General features: G+C 37.0%; 1 protein-coding gene and 1 pseudogene across 6 annotated transcripts in view; one reads left to right on the plus strand and one right to left on the minus strand.

The window, feature by feature from the left end:
* The window catches only part of GPC6 (glypican 6), a 1,170,736-nt gene that overhangs the window by 772,970 nt on the left and 378,543 nt on the right, over positions 1-19,223 (plus strand). The window lies entirely within an intron of this gene.
* LOC126940578 (phosphorylated adapter RNA export protein-like) lies at positions 982-2,585 on the minus strand (annotated as a pseudogene). Its single transcript, XR_007720812.1, has one exon. The product of XR_007720812.1 is annotated as a phosphorylated adapter RNA export protein-like (transcript).

The following is a 19,223-nucleotide window of genomic DNA, read 5'->3' on the forward strand; positions in this document are numbered from 1 at the left end:
GGTTAAAATATCATTTTAATTTATCTCCTTAAAAGACACACAAGTGAAAAACAAGACCTTTTTTGTTAAGTCAATAAATAGGAGTTTGATTACCTTATGCTTGTTAGGCATTTTGATCTACCATCACACAGCCTACTATTTAAACTTTCTTGACACTCAAGAAAAGATTCTATGATATTAAAAAAAGAATGGAGGCAAGATACACAGTCCACTTTACTGTTGATTGGATAAGTAGAGTGTGGAGTAAAAGTTCAATCAGTTCTAATGACCATAGACATTTTGGTAATTATAATTGCCCCTCAATGTGACTCCAAATTCAGAGACTTCAAGAGGCTCACTGCATGCCTTTCTCTGGCAGTCTCACTTTTGAAATTGAAAAGAAGGTTAAATCTGCATATCTGAGCTCTGCCCTGCTCTGAGAACCGATTGATTTCTCTTGGTAGATGTGTCATTCAAAAACCATATTTTACTGCTAATAGTACATAATCAAAGATACAGAGAAATTAATGAACTAGTTTCTTAGTAGAATAAAATAAAGTATTGCTTAGGATCACCCTCATGCATGTAACTTAGCATTTCATTGGCAAAATTGCATTACTCATTCCAGTACTTCCATAGAGTAATCTCGATTTTCCTTAGCATCATTTTGTTGTTAGATTGAACCCTGGTCTATTGTGAATGCTGCTTTGGAGAGGAAATTTTTATCTATACCACAACTTAATTTGGCACGTATTCATGTAGAGAAAGCAAAAAGTAAGTTGTCTGCACATTTTTCTTTTATTTGCATCTTGATCCATTGCAGGAAATTAAAGAGATAATCACATGGTATACTAGACAGACAGTATCAAGGACCAACTTACTGGATGATACTTAACAATGTCTGAATGCTGTGATGTGACCAGCCAGTCACCACTCCAGTACAAGCCCTCCATCCCGTTTTGGTTTTTTTTGTGTGTTTGTTTGTTTGTTTGTTTGCATTTGTAACAGCTTAATAATTTATATGTCCCATTACGATTTTAGTGGAATGTTTTAAAGCCAAGGCATAATTCACTGCAAAGATAAACTTGAAAAAGCAAACAAACTTTCAAATAGTATGTTATGACCTAGACAAAACTGATTATCAACTAGTAATACTCTTAATTAGCACATGCAACACAATGAGAAATTAAATCCTGTGCTATATACTCTTAAGTATTGTCAGACATGAGACATCCTTAAATGTTCTATCAATTGCATTCCTTTCTGCACATACACTATTTTAAACAAGAAAACAATTTTCTTTCCTCCAGATTCATGTTTACCAGTGCAAAACGGTGCAATCTCAGTAAAAATGGTTTATTACAATGTTATTTTAGAAAAGCTTAGTCCTCAAACTGTCAAAAATGTACTTAAAAAGTGTCCAAATCTTGAGAATGATCAACTTCAATGGCTTCCTCTGAATCCAACTTGGCTTCTCCATGTCCTTCCTGTGACTCATCAAGAGAGGCCAAGGCCTCATTTGTGTCACTTGCAAAAGTTTCCTGTGATGTGTCATCATCTTCTTGAAAATTTAGACTTTTAATAGCTTGTTTGATCTTTTTTCCCAACACTTGTGTTCTCCTCTTCCTAGCAGCTTTTTAATTTTCATATTCCTTTTGGTTTTCAATGTAGAAAATGTCCTTAATTTGTTCCTCGCTGATACTAGCAATGTTTTTCAAGAGATTCAGAAAAACTCCCCCTGGTGTTCTTCTTCGACTACCATTCATTATAAAGAGACCACCATTTTGTTCATCTTCAGCAGTTTTCCATCAGAAGTTCAATTGCCTTTTTGTTCCCAGTAATCCTCACTACTCGAGCTATCAGGTCTTTCTTTGGTTCCTGTAACCTGAATGAAATTTCATCAGCCACTTTCTCTTGAGAATCTTCCTCTGTGATCTCATATCGACCTTTATAGTTCATTTCTGGTCTGTTCCCCAGCCTGTCTTTGACAGGTCATTTCCTTTTGAGATGACCTTGCCCGTTTTCCTCTTCCTTTGATCCCATTTTTTTTGCCACCGTGCATATATTCATCTAGTTCCTTGTCTAGATCTTTTATATGTTTTTGAGATTCCCTCCTAAGTTTCTTAGCAAGCAAATAATCGCAGGTCTCGGATTGTCTGCTTCTGTCAATAGTGCCCTCCATTCCCAAGATACCAAGTTCAGTGGCCACTAGACTGCGTCTTGATTCTGTTCCTGCAGCACAGCACCCCGTATGTTGTTAATCTTCTTTCCTCCAGCAACAGGTGGTTTCTGACTGCTCTGGCCAAACGGAAAAGGCTCTGGTTTGGGAGGAGGGTTAAAACATTTCTGTCGTTTGCGTTTCCAAAGACAGCTATCATCATCTGAATCAGAAAAACTCTCTTCACTTGAATCCACACTTTCAACAGCTCGATAATGTGATACATGGAGTTGCCGTGTTCTGGAAGGCCCTCATAGCACTGTGGCCACCTAGCACTTTCGCCAATTGCAGCGGCCTGTCGCTGGGTGCGACCGTCATGTCGGAATCCGAGTGGGAAAGCTGCCCATCTTCCATGTCGCCGACCTCCAATGCCATCTTCCCGCCGTGCCCCTCCATCCCATTTTCGTGTCTGAAAATTCAAGGGCTGGATTGGCAAATTGACAAACAGCACTTGGAGCATATTGGAGAATGTAGATGTTTTCATTGGACTTAATTAATTCTTTTAAGATTAAAGAACACAAACCTCATAATGAAATGACTGGTTTTTAATGCTTTTTTCAAAATTATTTACTGTTTCCTTTTACCAGATTTATCAATAAAGAAAACTCAATGTTAAGTTTTCAATGAAAACTCTGTATGTACAGTTTGACTTATTACTATGTCACAATGTAAAATGCTAAGAAGGTTAAAATCAGACTTAAGATTTGTTACAATGCATTGCATGATGACCTGTAGCTCTTTAAATCTGAATAGACAGCCAGGCACAGTGGCTCATACCTGTAATCCCAGCATTTTGGGAGGCCAAGGCAGGCAGATCGCTTGAAGTCAGGAGTTTTAGACTATCCTGGCCAACATGATGAAACACTCTCTCTAGTAAAAATACAAAAATTAGCTGGGCGTGGTGGTGGGTACCTGAAATCCCAGCTACTTGGGAGGCTGAGGCAGGATAATTGCTTAAACCCCAGGGGGAGGGGGAGGGGGAGGTTGCAGTGAGCCAAGATTGCACCACTGCACTCCAGCCTGGGCAACAGAGACACCATCCCCCACCCCCCAAAACAATCTGAATAGACATCAGGTCCACATGGACTAATAACTCCTTGAGCCCAATTAGAAAGAAAGAATAAATTGGGATTTAGGGAGGTATGGGAAATGACATTGGAATTTCAACACATGAAATTTATTTTTCTTAAGATTAATCTATATACATAATATATTCTTCCCCTCAGTTTTAGAAAGCCAATTTGTAGAACTACATCCCAGTTTGTTTGGATTTTATTATGTCAATTGATATCATAGTTTTCCAGGCCTCCATTGATAATCCCTGTAGAGAGTTCTGCAATAGTCTGCATAAAAAAGTAGCCTCTTTGAAATCCAGATATTTCTTGAATTCTAGACTCATTGTCCAGGCTGAGTACTTATTCAAGTCTTTTAGCCTCTCTCTTCTTTAAAAGGTACAACACAGGGTCCCTATATGCTGGCTCTTTCCAAGTTTGGAAACTTGCATGTAGTGACATTGTGTGAAGAAAAAACATATCAGAAGACATGAGCTGTTTCTTTAGTTGCACAACTACTGATCAGTCACATGACATCAACAAGCCACTTTAGTTGCTAGGGCTCAATTTTCTCATGCCTTGATTCTGTACTTTTTGCAGTGAGACTGTATTCTAAAGCGTTGCCCAAAATATGCCCCTGCAAAAATGAGCCCTAGAATATTAAACATGTTTATTGTTTTATTCCCATCCCGTTCCATCTGGCTTATCTCCTTCTGCCTCTTCTGATGCCATTTTCTCAAGGAAAACTGCATATTTTCTCAAGATATATCATTTTCTGAGGGCATGATTTATTTCTGATAAGTGTCTAAATTAGATCAGTTATTTTTTCAATAATCTTTAATACTCTCTGCTTTAAAAAAAGACTTATTATGCTGAGTACTTTGATTTAGAAATGCAAAAGATATTGAAACTCTTTCTTTCCTAAGGGTAAAAATGATATTAACCACCCACTTGTTTATGGGCTCTAGTTAATAGCTACAGTAAATGAACATGACAGATAGGAACAAATTTCAGTGTTTTGACATTTTTATATAGGCAAAGCTGGCATGTTAAGCCAGAATCCCCATTAAACTATTCCATGTCACGCACATACTCCTCAAAAACAAAAATGTATGTTTATTTGAGTATATTCAAATGATGCTTTTCCGTGGAAGGGCCATGTATGCAAAGTGACCCCCAAATCCTGAAGGAGCTGAGGAACCAAAGAAGGAGGCAGACAGATTCAGTTTGTCGATATTGGGTGATGTATTGAGGGAACTTAAAGACAGAACCCTGGCCTTGGATAGCAGCAAGACAGGCAGATCCCCACACTGCTGCTCCTCAGACCCAAGGCTTATACAGCTCCAGGAAAGCAGATGTGCTCTTCAGCAAGACAATTAAAGGCAACCTTCCAGAACAGGCAAGAATGTGGTATGTGTCATAGCCTGTACTTTGTATGACATCATCAAGGTTGCTTTGTTCTTACGTCAGTTGAAGTAAACGTTAATAAATTAAAAACCAGGAGGCAGTCATGAGGCTAATCAGAAGTCAACATGGCAGATTCGCATTCAAAGTGGAGTCATTTTTGCCTTCACTGGTGCTGACATTGAAATGGGTCAAACCACCGAGTTTTATTCTAGGCACCACCAGTTACAAGTTGCATGACTTTGGACAAGGTATTTGGCCTTTCTCATTTCCATTTCCAGAGATGAAATGGATCTCAAGGGGCATTTTAAGGAGTAGTTTCAAGTTTTAAAGGAGATTAAATATATTAAAGTTTTTCAAGAGCTGCAAAGTACTGTATAAAGAACTATTACTGTTTGTGTTTATGTCAGTAATTGGACTTATTTATTCTTTATGTTGGCATGAGAAATTTTCCTTCTCTTGTTTTCCATTTTCTGGGAAAAAAATAAAAATAAACAAAACACATTCCTTGAATCTTAGTTCCTTCCTTAGTCTCTGTGCTATTTCTCTGCATAACTTGCAAACTAATTTTTAAAGCAATAGACCTCAAATATTAATTTAAAATTCTCCAAAATGATCTCCTAAATCTTAGATCCAGTCACCTTCCTTCAAATTCCTGAAATCCATCTCATGTCATCTGATACGAGCAGTTATAACACTCTTGAAGTTCCTCCCCTGACTTTCATTAATCTGAAACTAAGTACTCAGATCACTCATTCATTCATTCATTCAAACACTCATCCAACCAGTGATTCAACACATATTTATTTATCCCTTACTGTGGTTAGGCACTGTTGGGAAGCACTAGAAATAAAGCAGTGAACAGTGAACACAGCAGGAGAAATCCCTGCCCTCATGGAGCTTATAGTCCCTGTGGGAGACAGACAGTAAACACATAGATATTGATAGATATTGCATGACTAGCGTTCTTGCATGCTGCCCATGGGTGACACACTGTTGCTGCTGCTAACCATGGACAACATCTGAATGGTAATACCAAGATAAGAGCCCTCAGGAATGCATCAAGTCTCACTGTCCCCTCTTCTTTCCTACTGCCCTAAAGTGAACATTATGTGTTGTTTGGTCTTTGTCATCCTTTTGCCCCTTTAAGTCTTTTTAGCAGTTTATTTTTTTAATTAAAAACAATTTCCATTGCTAGATTAAACCATTATGACCTATCAGTATGCTTATGTCCTCTGTTTGAGAAACTGGACTTCTAGTCCATTGTGAGTACTAGCTCTTTACACTGTGGTTTCATTCCTGATAAATGTTGCTAATAACTTATGTATAAGTTGTCTATTTTTTATTGTTTACAGGGACATTTCTTTTTTCTACAGGTGAATCTAACATGCATTTTTAAGGAAAAAATTCAGATAATATATGCATAAAAATCACTTAAAAATGAAAGAAAATTTATTGATAATACCATCCCCCCAAACAAAGCATCTATTTTTATTTTTCTGGACTCACTTTATGTATTTGTCAATATTCATTCCACAATCTCATAAATATTTTTTCTAGTCCTGGTAAATTATAACAGCATTCAATTTCTTGCTCCTGTGTTCTGCCTTCCACATTTTAACAGGAATTTTCTTCTCAAACGCAGCACATTTTCACATCTCTCACACATACTCACATGGTCACAATCATCCTGAAGCCTTCAATGACTCTGAACTTTGTAATTGCACAGAAAACATTGAGAATCTGTCTCTTCAGGAAGTAACCAAAATTAGAATTAGGGGCAGAGATCCAGTATAATCATCTTCATATTTTTTGTTTATGTCCTCCCTAAAATAAATTTGAAACTCTGTATACACTCCTCAACAAATTTTACGTTGTTGTCTAAAATTTTTATCATAAGTTTAAATAGATGACAGTAATCCCAGCACTTTGGGAGGCTGAGGTGGGTGGATCACTTGAGGTTGGGAGTTTGACACCAACCTAGCCAACATGACTGGTGAAACCCTGTCTCTATTAAAAATACAAAAATTAGCCGGGTGTGGTGGTGCACACCTGTAGTGCCAGGTACTCGGGAGGCTGAGGCAGGAGAATCGCCTGAACCCAGGAAGCAGAGGTTGCAGTGGGCCAAGATCATGCTGCTGAACTCCAGCCTGGGTGACAGAGCGAGACTAGGTCTCTAAATAAATGAATAAATAAATAGTTGCAAAGGATGCATTTGGTGCCACATTGTAAATATTGACAGTTAAGACAACATTACATTGCTCTTATAAACACTTTCAATGAACTAAATTTCTCTTCAATTTGCAATCCATTATTATCAATTTTAAAAGACATAAGCAAGTTCTTCTTTAACGGTTGTTTTCCTTTTTCCTGAACTTGTATTTCCATTATAGTTCCCCTACAGAAATTTATGTTAATATAATACAAATTTATGCTTTGAAAAATTTAATAACCACCCTATCATTTCTGCAAACAAACACGTGTATAATTAAATTAATTTTCTGTTTAATTTCCATGATTATAAGGCTCCAAGTGCTAAGATATTCCTTCAGATTGAGTTATCATTACAATTATTATTGATATTAAATGGATCAAAACTATGAAACTAAATTTTTTGATAATTAAAACTTAAGAGTAAAGTTTTGTTACTCTAAAATTCCTTCCTTAATGAAACCATAGGATTTTCCCCCTAATAGGTGAATAAATCTTTGGGTGAATATTACTTATGGACAGAGTCCTACTCCTTTTTGTGTGTATATGGTATGTATTGAAACACATTATTCAAGTAAATGGTTTGCTTGGAATAAAAGGAATATCGTTATAGGAAAGTCACTCAATTCATTGAACATCTTCCAAACTGTAAGTCAAAAATAATATAGTAGCTGACCTGCTTGCAAAGGATCTTGGGTATTAGAATAATTTGTTTCTCTCCATGCGTAATCATGTTTTGAATTGTTCCTAGCATCCCACTCCAATTTCTGTCCTCAGCTACTTAAATGCTGGCATTATGCACCATGTGACATTTAGGATAGGTAAGAATAATGTCCTTTTTGTGACTTGTAAGAAGTTGGCAGTGAAATAGATGACCTTGGCAGTGGGCTCAGTCTTAGATCAATTTTAGGAAATAATTCACCTAAGGTGTAGAAATTACCTCTGTACATGTGCCCCTAAGAAAAGCCTCCTGTGTCCTGCTTAAGGCCATGGCCCTAGATAATAGGAGAACAGAACTATATGTCTATATTTAAAAACTGGATAGTGGCCTGAGGTCTACCACCTGTGGGCAGAGAATGGAAATGGGACTCAGGAAGGCTCTCCAGAGAGTCATGTATGTTTAATGAAGTTTGATATAGAAGAAAGTACCATTTTTCCAGTACAGGTCTGCATGATCTTGCTGCTGAGGCTCAGCACATATTACTCAACTATTCATGACCAAAAGCCTAGGAATTCAGTTGGCATTGCCGTTGGAATTGTTATTACATACTCTGACCAGAAATTTCAGAAAAAAATAAAGCTCTATAGATTATAGTCTCCTCGATTCATTTTCCCTGTAGCACAGTAAACAGTGTTTGAATCATTTAAAATACCTTCAAAGCCTGCAAAAGCAAACCCAAATTGAATATGAAATAATCTATGCTTATTATGAGAGAAAATGTATTTTCTGTTAGTCAAGTACATTATGCTAACATGGCTCTCCTGATGAAGTCTGGGGAAAAAAATGTTGAAAAAGTAAATGCCAGTGAAAATCATAAACCCCTCATAAAACTTCCTTCAAAAAGGACTTGAAAATATTAATTTAATTGTTCCTCCTAAATGTGATAAGTATATTTAATATTCCTTTACTTTAGACAGACATTAACATCAGAAGGCCAAGGGTCATGAAAATGCTGACTAAAAGACTGTAAAATCCCATTTTTACTGTATTGAAGCTTTTCTCTATTAACAAAGTGGTATTCCTGTAGAAGGTGAATTAGCTCTTTCAACTTGCAGGCGTTTAATTTAGTATCCTGAAAGACACACTTTATAATATGCAAAATGTTTAATTACCAAAGGACTCTACTTATGTGGGTGAGGGGATAATTCTTTTGGTGTTAGCACTTATATGGCAATATGCAATAAACTCATTGATTTTGTTACTAGATTTCTATACCATCTGAACTATTTAACATTAGTGTCTGTGCACAGCAAATTTCTTGGGAATATCCATAAATTATATTTTTTAGTAATTATACTAATTACTTCATACATAAGGCAATGTAGGAAGTATCCTTAGAACTCAGTAAAATTATTCTTAATATTTTTATTTAAGCTTTGACCTAAAACTTAATCAGTGGCTTTATATAATTCTTTTTAGATACAGAAATCAATGGTGGATGATGTTCCTAGAATTTTCACTGTGAATTGAAATAAGTCTACTAGGATTTTTCATAGGAAAATGGGATCATGGATGATATATCCTTAACATGGTCTCATTGGCTACAGTAGAAATGGACAAGAGCACCATATCTGAAACACCTACAAATGATATTAAAGTTTTCTAAAATGTTTTTGTGCCAAATAAGTCATTGATAACATAAAATCACATCTATTGATACACTATCATGATATGCTAAAAAGCATTCTCATTTACCTTCAGAATTTTTTCCTTTTCACTAAAGGAGGAAAGCATCAGTGCCATGGAATTCAGGGGGGATTTTCAGGGAAAAATTTTAGCGAAGTTGGAGGGGATGTCAGGAAAAATTTAGTCACTTTTTATATTTTATCATTCTTTTAAGTAATTACTGTAAGTAACACTGCTTTCCTATATATCAAATGGTTTATAATTTACAAATGAGACTGGTGTCATCCTTCAAAGTAAACCCCTTCCAAAACTAAAAATTTATTCAAGCAACCATGCATTATTTGGCTATATTTTATGTTGCCTTGACACAAGAAAATTAGGAACATTATTTTTGTATCAACCTGCTACAAATTGCCCCCCTGATTTATTTTAAGAAAATGTGCTTTTGTTGGTATATTCTCCCCTCCCTCACCCATCCCCAGAACTCTTGGAATACTGAAAATACTGAAAGGCACCACATGCCCAGTAATCCTACGTAAACTTTTATTATGTTGTTCTTGGAATATGTTTACCTAAGATAAAAATAAAGACACGTTAAATCAGTCAAGTCCAAGGATACTGAATTCCTCCATGTTCCCAATATTCCACTTTGAGTTTCTTTCCCTGTTCTCCTGGCATTTGCAGCAGTGGGAATTCCCTATGGTGTCCTTCCCACTAGCCTGTTATTCGTGAAATCAGTTCTGCACTAGCTCTGTTTTACAGCCATTCATTCAAACAAATTCTCACCTGTTATTCTTCTGCTGTGAATCTTGCTCCCTGGTAACTTTGAAATCCACTATTCATATTCATTATAGCACCTCAAGCAGTGCCAGCACATGATGATAAACATTAAATATTTTTTGAATGAACTTGAAATAAATTCAGTCATAGCCATCTATTCCATTAAAACTGGAAAAAAGGCAATAAAAACATTTTTTCTTGATGCAGTGCTGTCTCTTTTCCCCTCTCAAAGACCACTGTCTTACTTCTCTTTGTCCTTTAAATTTATTATTTTCGAAGGGTAGAGACACCACTGGCCTCTCGAGAAGGATCTCTACCCAGTCAGATTCTTCATGCCCGTGGAAGTTTCCAAGTAATGTTCCCTTCTTTGCTCATGACAGTCCATGGCTTAATTGTCAGCCAACTGATTAGAGCATTACCAAACTAGTGTATAATCTCCCCTAAACTGATATTTCTTATTTTTTTTCTCCTTCTTTGAGGCTTTTCAGAAAAGGTCCATGCTGGTACTTTGCAGAGTGAAGTTGAGAGTGGGCATTATTCATGGAATCCCACTGTTGCTTTGAGCCAGGAAGACTTTCTCATAGAGCTCATCAGGAATTAGAATCACTGATGTGAATCCATATGTGTGCTAACAACTAGGTGGTCTATAAACTAGATAGCATTAATGTAACTGGCAGGAAGCCATCATTGTGCATAGAGTGGCGATTGATTAATCGATCGATCAATCAATAAACAATACTAGCACAAATTTGATATTTATGTTTTGTACATCCAGAATTACCAAAGCACCACAATATGTTGTGTCTGTCCGTGATCCTGTGTGTATAGGACATATTTTAACATTATTCACCTGTTACCATATGCCAGCTACTTATAGTAGGTGTTTAAAGCTGTACATGTTCCTGAGAGAGTGATTGATTTGGTTTTATATTCTTGAAAATGGCACATCCCTGTACTTTAAAGGCAGATTGTGTGTATTTCAAAGCAGTTCCATTATAAGTATGTAAATATTCCTGTACAGAGGCTAGAAATTCATAGCTTTTACCAAAGTGGATTCTCACTTCAGTGACTCATATTTAAACTCACTGCTAAAATGTTTCTTCTAAATTAAGTAATATTTAAGCTATAATTTCTAGCTGAGGAAGACAACTATTTCCTGATGAGACACTTAGGGATCTTGTTTTACATTCTGCGTGCACATACTGAAAATTCACATTTGAGTAAAGTTCGGAATGTCAAGCGCACTGCCCAAATAAAAGGCAAATCCTCATAATGGTACAGCAAGGTAAAATTTAAATGATGTGTTCGACTCGGTAAACACATTAGAAAGCTGTCTGAAATATGTATTTAACTAGTAGAAAGAGCTATTGTACTCTAATGAATGAAAAATATCCATTCTTGTGTGTGCATTTGTGTGTATGTATATATATATATATATATGTCTGTGTATACTTTAAATGCTAAATTTTGAAATATTCCAGTCTTTCAAATGATTGATAACATACATTTACTGACTTCTATGGCAGTTTTATTTATGTGTTTTTGTTTTTTGCTTTTTTTTTTTTTTTTTTTTTTTTTTTTCTGAGATGGAGTTTTGCTCTTGTTGCCCAGGCTGGAGTGCTATGGCACCATCTCAGCTCACCACAACCTCCACCTCCCGGGTTCAGGCGATTATCCTGCCTCAGCCTCCCGAGTAGCTGGGATTACAGGCATGTGCCACCACGCCTGGCTAATTTTGTATTTGTAGTGGAGACGGGGTTTCTCCATGTTGGTCAGGCTGGTCTCGAATGCCTGACCTCAGGTGATCTGCCCAGCTTGGCCTCCCAAAGTGCTGGGATTACAGGCATGAGCCACTGCACCTGGCCTTATGTTTTCAGGAATGAAATTAAATGTAGAAACTGAATCTATGTGGCACTGAATTTGAAATATACACTGACAAGTACTAACATAGGACTGGCAGGAACAGACACAGACCTTAAATAACCTTATTTCCTATGTCCTGCTTTTGCTGTGTAAGTGTTCCACAGCATTGATGTTACTTAAACTTGGCTTTAGAAATTCTGCAGTTATAGTTATTAGATATGCAAATTATGTCTATTCCTTTTATCCGAGACTCAGAAAGTTCTGTCATTTTATGGCTTGCAAATGCTTCATAAGCCTCATGCTTTTCTGGGGAGGTTCCTAGTTAATAAGTAAATTAAATTTTTAAAAATAGGCTGAATATTTTATCACAGTGGCATTATAAACATTTGTCATCCATGTAGGGAACATTTTTCCTTCAGGCTCTGATTTGCAATTCATAATTATTTCCTGTCTTATCCTTGTTCTCTCTCAATGATACAAGATGGAGAAAAGATAGTTTTAGAGTATACACATTTTAATCAATATTCAAATGCAATTAGAAGGCCCCAAGGTTTTCTGTGTGTATGCATGGAAATTCATCTCCACCAATCACCATTAGCAACAGTTGAAATAATAGGTGACTTCTCAAGAGAGAAGGTATGAAAATATCATTCAGGTCATGCACGTTGAGCTAATTTTGGCATCATGTAATTCAGGGTTGATATTATTTAGATAGTTTCTTTTTTGGTATAACTACATGGGTAAATACAGCCTCTAGTTAGTGTTAAAGAATTGTGTCTTTAGCTCTGAAATCCCTTCACACTCAAATATGGCAGTAGGAATTCTTTTGCTGGAGGAACTGTTCTTTCTCTTTTTAAACAGCTTTATCAAGATACATTTTATGTAACAAAAGTTCACCCGCCGGGCGCGGTGGCTCAAGCCTGTAATCCCAGCACTTTGGGAGGCCGAGACGGGTGGATCACGAGGTCAGGAGATCGAGACCATCCTGGCTAACACGGTGAAACACCGTCTCTACTAAAAAATACAAAATACTAGCCAGGCGAGGTGGCGGGCGCCTGTAGTCCCAGCTACTCTGGAGGCTGAGGCAGGAGAATGGCGTAAACCCGGGAGGCGGAGTTTGCAGTGAGCTGAGATCTGGCCACTGCACTCCAGCCTGGGCGACAGAGCGAGACTCCATCTCAAAAAAAAAAAAGTTCACCCATTTGTAGAGGCCAAGTTTTTAGTATTTTTACAGTGTTAGCAAGCACCACTGTTCCCATAATCTAATTATGGAACATTTTTGTCACACAAAAAGAAAACTTAGGCCCATCAGCAGTCATTCTTCAGCCTCCACAACTGCTTCCATCACTCCCTTGCCCTGTGCGCTGACAACCGCTAACCTACTTTTTGTCTCTATGGATTTGCCTATTCTGGGCATTTTATATAAATGGAATCATACAATATGTGGTCTGTGAGTGGCTTCTGTCATTTAGCATGATGTTTTCAAAGTTCATCCATGATGCAGTATCAGAATTTTATTCCTTTTAATTGGTGAATAATATTTTGCTATATAGACATACCACATTCTGTTTAATCATTCATCAGCTGGGGAATTTTTGGATTATTTCCAGTTTGGAGGTACTATGAAGGATGCTATAAACATTTGTGTAAAACGTTTTGGGTGGTGTATATTTTCATTTCTCTTGAGTATGTAACTAAAAGTAGAATTGCTGGATCACATGGTAGTTTTATGTTTAATCTTTTGAGGAACTACCAAACTGTTTTTCCAACGTGGCTGTACTGTTATACATCCCCATTAGCAATATATAAATGTTTCCATGTCTTCACATGTACACCCACACTGGTTATTATCTTTTTTATTATTGCCATCTTAATGGTACGAAGCAGTATCATATTTTGATTTGCATTTCCCTAATAACTAATGATGTTAAGCATGTTTTGTTGAGTCTGTTAGCAGTTTGCGTATCTTCTTTGGAAAAATGTCTACTCAAGTCTTTTGCCTGTTCTTTAATGGGGTTGTTTGTCTTTTTGTTGTGGGGTTGTGTATATGCTGGATACTAGACTCTTATCAGATATATGATTTACAAATATTTTCTCCCATCTGTTGGTTATCATTTTACTTTCCTGACAGTGTCCTTTGATACAGAAAAGTTTTCATTTTTATGTGTTTTTATGAAGTCCTATTTATTTTTTCTTTGGGTGTCATACTAAGAATTCATTTTTAAATACAAGATCATCAAGATTTACCCCATATGTTTCTTTCATTTGCTCTTACATTTAGGTCATAGATTCATTTAGAGTTAGTTTTTGTAGATGGTATGAGGTAGGGTAGGATCCAACTGCATTTTTTTGCATGCAGGTATCCAGTTGACCCAATATGAGTTGGTGAGGGTATTATCCTTTCCTCATTGAATGGTCTTTGCATGCTTGTTGAAAATCAATTGACCATAAATGTGTGGGTTCATTTCTGGTGTCTCAGTTCTATTTCACTGATCTGTATGTCTGTTCTTACACCAGTACCACTGTGTCGTTGTTGCTATTTCACAAAAATGCATAATGCTCTTACATTTTTTTGACAGTACATTATTGTTAACTGTCTGCACATTGTCATGCAGCACTTCTCTAGAATATTTCCATCGTGCATGACTGAAACTCTATATCCATTGAATAGCAACTCCCATTTTCTTCTCCCCCTATCCTGTTAACCATCATTCTGCTCTCTGCTTCCATATGTTTGTCTACTCTAGATACCTCATATAAGTAGAATCATGCAGTATCTGTCCTTTTGTGACTGGCTTATTTTACATAGCATAATGCCCTCAAGGTTCATTCATGATGTAGCATATGATAGAATTTCTTTCTTTTTTAAAGCCAAATAATATTCCATTTATTATAAACCATATTTTTTCTCATTCATTCACTGATGGACATTTAAGTTGTTTGTACCTCTTAGCTATTGTGAATAATGTTTCAGTGAATGAGAATCTAATGCCTCCACTTATCTGACAGGAGACGGAGCTCACACAGTAAAAATTGAAGCATTGTTTTCCATGTTCTCTCTTTGAGAGCCTGTTTTCAATTTTTGGGGATAAATACCCAGAAGTGGCATTGCTAGGTAGTACTACATATTAGTTACTTTAGTTTTGGAGTACATTTGAAATCAGGAAATGTGAGTCTTCCAACTTAGCTCTTCTTTTTCAAGATTGTTTGTTTGGGCATTTGCAATTTTACGTGAACTTGAGGGAAAGCTGTTAGAATTTTGACAGAGATTGCAATGAATCTATAAATTGCTTTAAGTAATATTGCTGTTTTTAACAAAATGCGTCTTCTAGTCCATAAACATGGGTTGCCTTTCCATTGAATTAGGTCATTTATAATTTCCTTCATCAATGTTCTGCAGTTTTCCATGTAAAATTCTATCATTTCTTAGTTGATTTATTCCTAGGTATTTTTAAGATGCTAATGAAACCTTTCTTAATTTTTTTTTTTTTTTTTTTTTTGAGATGGAGTTTCACTCTTTTTGCCCAAGTAGGAGTGCAATGGTGCTATCTCAGCTTACTGCAACCTCCGCCTCTTGGGTTCAAACGATTGTCCTCCCTCAACCTCCTGAGTACCTGGGATTGCAGGCTCCCGCCACCACGCCCAGCTAATGTTTGTATTTTTAGTAGAGACGGGGTTTCACCATGTTGGCCAGGCTGGTCTCAAACTCCTGACCTCGTGATCCACCTACCTCGGCTTCCCAAAGTGCTGGAATTACAGGCGTAAGCCACTGTGCCTGGCCAGTTTTCTTAATTTTCTTTTCACATTGTTCATTGCTACTGTATAGAAAGCCAACACATTTTTGTGTGGTTAATCTTGTACCCTGTAACTTTGCTGGATTTATTTATTAGCTCCAGCAGGTTTTTTTGTGGTTTCTTTGGGATTTCCTATATATACTGTATTAGTCCATTTTTATACTGCCATGAGGTAGTATGACTGGGTAATTTATAAAGGAAAGAGGTTTAATGGACTCACAGTTCCACTTGGCTGAGGAGGCCTCACAATCATAGCAGAAGGCAGAGGAGAAGCAAAGGTGCATCTTACATGGTGGCAGGCAAGAGAGCTTGTTCAGGGAACTCCCACTTATAAAACCATCCGATCTTGTGAGATTTATTCACTACCACGAGAACAGTATGGGGAAAATCATCCCCATGATTCAAAGTTATCTCCTAGGCCCGCCCCTGATATGTGGGGAGTTTTACAATTCAAGGTGAGATTTGGGTAGGGACATAGCCAAACCATATGTTATAGGATCACGTAATCTGTGAGTAGAGACAGTTTTTATAGTTTTTATTGTTGTTGTTGTTTTGTTTTTGTTTTTTGAGACAGGCTCACCCTGTCACCCAGGCTGGAGTCCAGTGGCATGACCTTGGCTCACTGTAACCTGTGCCTCCCTGGTTCAAGCAATTCTCTACCTCAGCCTCCCGAGTAGCTGGGATTACAGGCGCCCACCACCATGCCTGGCACATTTTTGTGTTTTTAGTAGAGACAGGGTTTCACCATCTTGGCTAGGCTGCTCTTGAACTCCCAACCTCGTGATCCACCCGCCTAAGCCTCCCAAAGTGAAGTAGAGATAGTTGTAAGCCTTTCTCTTGAGTTTAGATACTTATTTTTCTTGCTGAATGACTCTGGCTATAATTTTGAATACAACGTTAAATAGCAGTGATGAAAGCAAGCTTCCTTGTCCTTATCTTAGAGAGAACTCTTTCAGTCTTATATCATTGAATATGATGTTAGCTGTGAGATTTCATAAATGCACATTATCATGTTTAGAGAATTCTCTTCTATTCCTACTTTTCTGTATATTGTTATCATAAAAGTGTGGTGGATTTCATTAAATTTCTTTTCTGCATAATTCAGATGATTGTGTGTATTTTTCCTTCATTCTATTACTAGGCACATATTATATTGACAGAGTTTCTTATGTTGAATCACCCTTAACTTTCTGGGAGAAATCTCAGTGGTTAGTGTGTCCTATAATCCTTTTTTTTTTTTTTTTTTTTTTTTTTTTTTTTTTTTTTTTTTTTGAGATGAAGTCTCACTCTGTTACTCAGGCTGCAGTGCAGTGGCATGATCTCGGCTCACTGCAACCTCCGCCTCCGAGGTTCAAGCAATTCTCCTGCCTCAGCCTCCCGAGTACTATACCTACAGGCACGTGCCATCACACTGGCTAACTTTTTTTAAATTTTTATTAGAGATGAGGTTTCACCATGTTGGCCAGGCTGGTCTCGAACTCCTGACCTCAGGTAATCCTCCTGCCTCGGTCTCCCAAAATGCTGGGATTATAGGCATGAGCCACTGCACCAGGCTATATACTCCTTTTAATATGCTCTTGGATTCGCTTTGATAGTGTTTTTTTAAAGACTTTTTTATCAACATATATAAGGGGTATTGGTCTATAGCAGGAGTCCCCAACCCCCAGGCCATGGACTTTGTCTGGCTTTGGTATCAGGTAATGCCAGCCTGTCAGAATGAGTTAGGAAGTATTACCTCATCTTCTGTTTTTTGGAAGAATTTAAGAAGGATTTTTCTTCCTTCTTCTTTAATGTTTGGTGGAATTTACAAGTCAAGCCATCTGGTCCAGAGTTTTTCTTTGTTCGGAGGTGTTTTATTACTGACTCCATGTCTTTACTTGTTATAGGTCTATTCATGTTTTTTTATTTCTTCATGATTCAATCTTGGTAGGGTATATGTTTCCAGGGATTTTTTGTATCAAAGTTGTATAATTTGTGGGTGTATATATTATATGACCACAAACTGGGTGGCTGAAAACAACAGAAATTATTTCATAGTTCAGGAGTTTAGAAGTCTGAAATCAGATTGTCAGAAGCCAAGAAGTCAGAACTCAGGTTGTCAGGTGGTTCTTTCTGGATGCTTGGAGGGAAACACCATCCCATGCCTCTCTCCCAGCTTCTGCTGGGTGGTTGCCAGTAATCCTTCTTATTCTTTGCTTATCAATGCATTGCTCCAGTCACTGCCTCAATCTTCATATCACCTTCTTCTTTGTGTCTCTGGGTGTCCTTTTCTGTCTCTTACAGGGACACTTTCGCTGGATTTAGGGCTTTTCCGAATCAAGTGTGATCTTATCTAGATCCTTACTTTATTTACATTGGCAAAGACCCTATTTCCAAATAAAGTCTCATTTGTAAGCTCTGGATGGACATGCATTTTGTCAGGATGCTATTTAACCCACCACAGTATACAGCTGTTCATAGCATTTTTATATAATCATCTTTGTCTCCGTAAGATTGAGAGTAGAGTAATGTTCCTTCTTTCATTCCTGATTTTAGTTACTTTTTCTTTTCTCTCTTTGATAGTCAGCCTAACTAAAAATTGCTCAATTTTGTTGATCTTTTCAAAGAACCAGTTGTTGGTTCCATTGACTTTCTCTGGTGTTTCTCTATTTGCTTTTTTGTTTATCTCCACTCTAATTTTTACTATTTCTTTTCTTCTGCTAGCTTTGGGCTTAGTTTTCTCCTTTTTTTTTTTTTTTTCTCATTCCTTAAGGTATAAAGTGAGGTTATTGATTTGAAATCTTTCTCCTCTTTTAATGTAGGCATTTATGGCTATAAGTTTTGGCATGTTGTGTTTTCATTTTCATTCATCTAAGTATTTTCTTTTTTCCCTAGTGATTTATTCCTTAGCCCATTGTTTGTATGAAAGGTATGTGGTTTAATTTTCACATCCTCGTGAATTTTTCATTTTTCCCTCAAATATTGATTTCTAGCTTCATTCCATTGTGGTCAGAGAATATACTTTGTATGATTGCAATCTTTTCAAATTTAAGACTTGAAAATTAGCAATGCTTTTTTGACTGAAATTTATCAGTCTCTTTCTTGACTAAGCACTCTTCTGGTTGCTGTATGTGTTTATTAGATTCCGGTGTTCTGAAAAGTTGATTCTGTCGTGTCATTTTTTTGCTAATTTTGCTGTTTTCTTCAGTGGCGGGACTAATTCTTGGCACTGTGTCTGCTGCTTGTGTGACATCACTCATCTTCTATGCTTATCTTACAGACATCTGTTACATGCCGTCCTTCAGGAGCCCTCCCTGTCTACTCTGGCTTCTCAGTTCTGAGCTAATTTTCCTTTTATGAGTTCCCTTTACATTGCGTTTCCCCAAGATGATAATTATTTCCCTGAAACGACTGAACATTAACATATTCTGGGCATCCCAATAATGGCCCAAGATTTCTTCCTTCATCCCAGCAAATGGATGAATGAAAGTTGCACAAATGAATAAAGATGAAATAAATTTAATTTCCCATGAACTTACTACAAAACCTATTTACGGGTTACTATTAAAGAATTATAATCAAAAATAACACAAAAG

This window comes from Macaca thibetana, chromosome 17, assembly GCF_024542745.1.
Source record: "Macaca thibetana thibetana isolate TM-01 chromosome 17, ASM2454274v1, whole genome shotgun sequence".
Classification (NCBI taxonomy): domain Eukaryota; kingdom Metazoa; phylum Chordata; class Mammalia; order Primates; family Cercopithecidae; genus Macaca; species Macaca thibetana.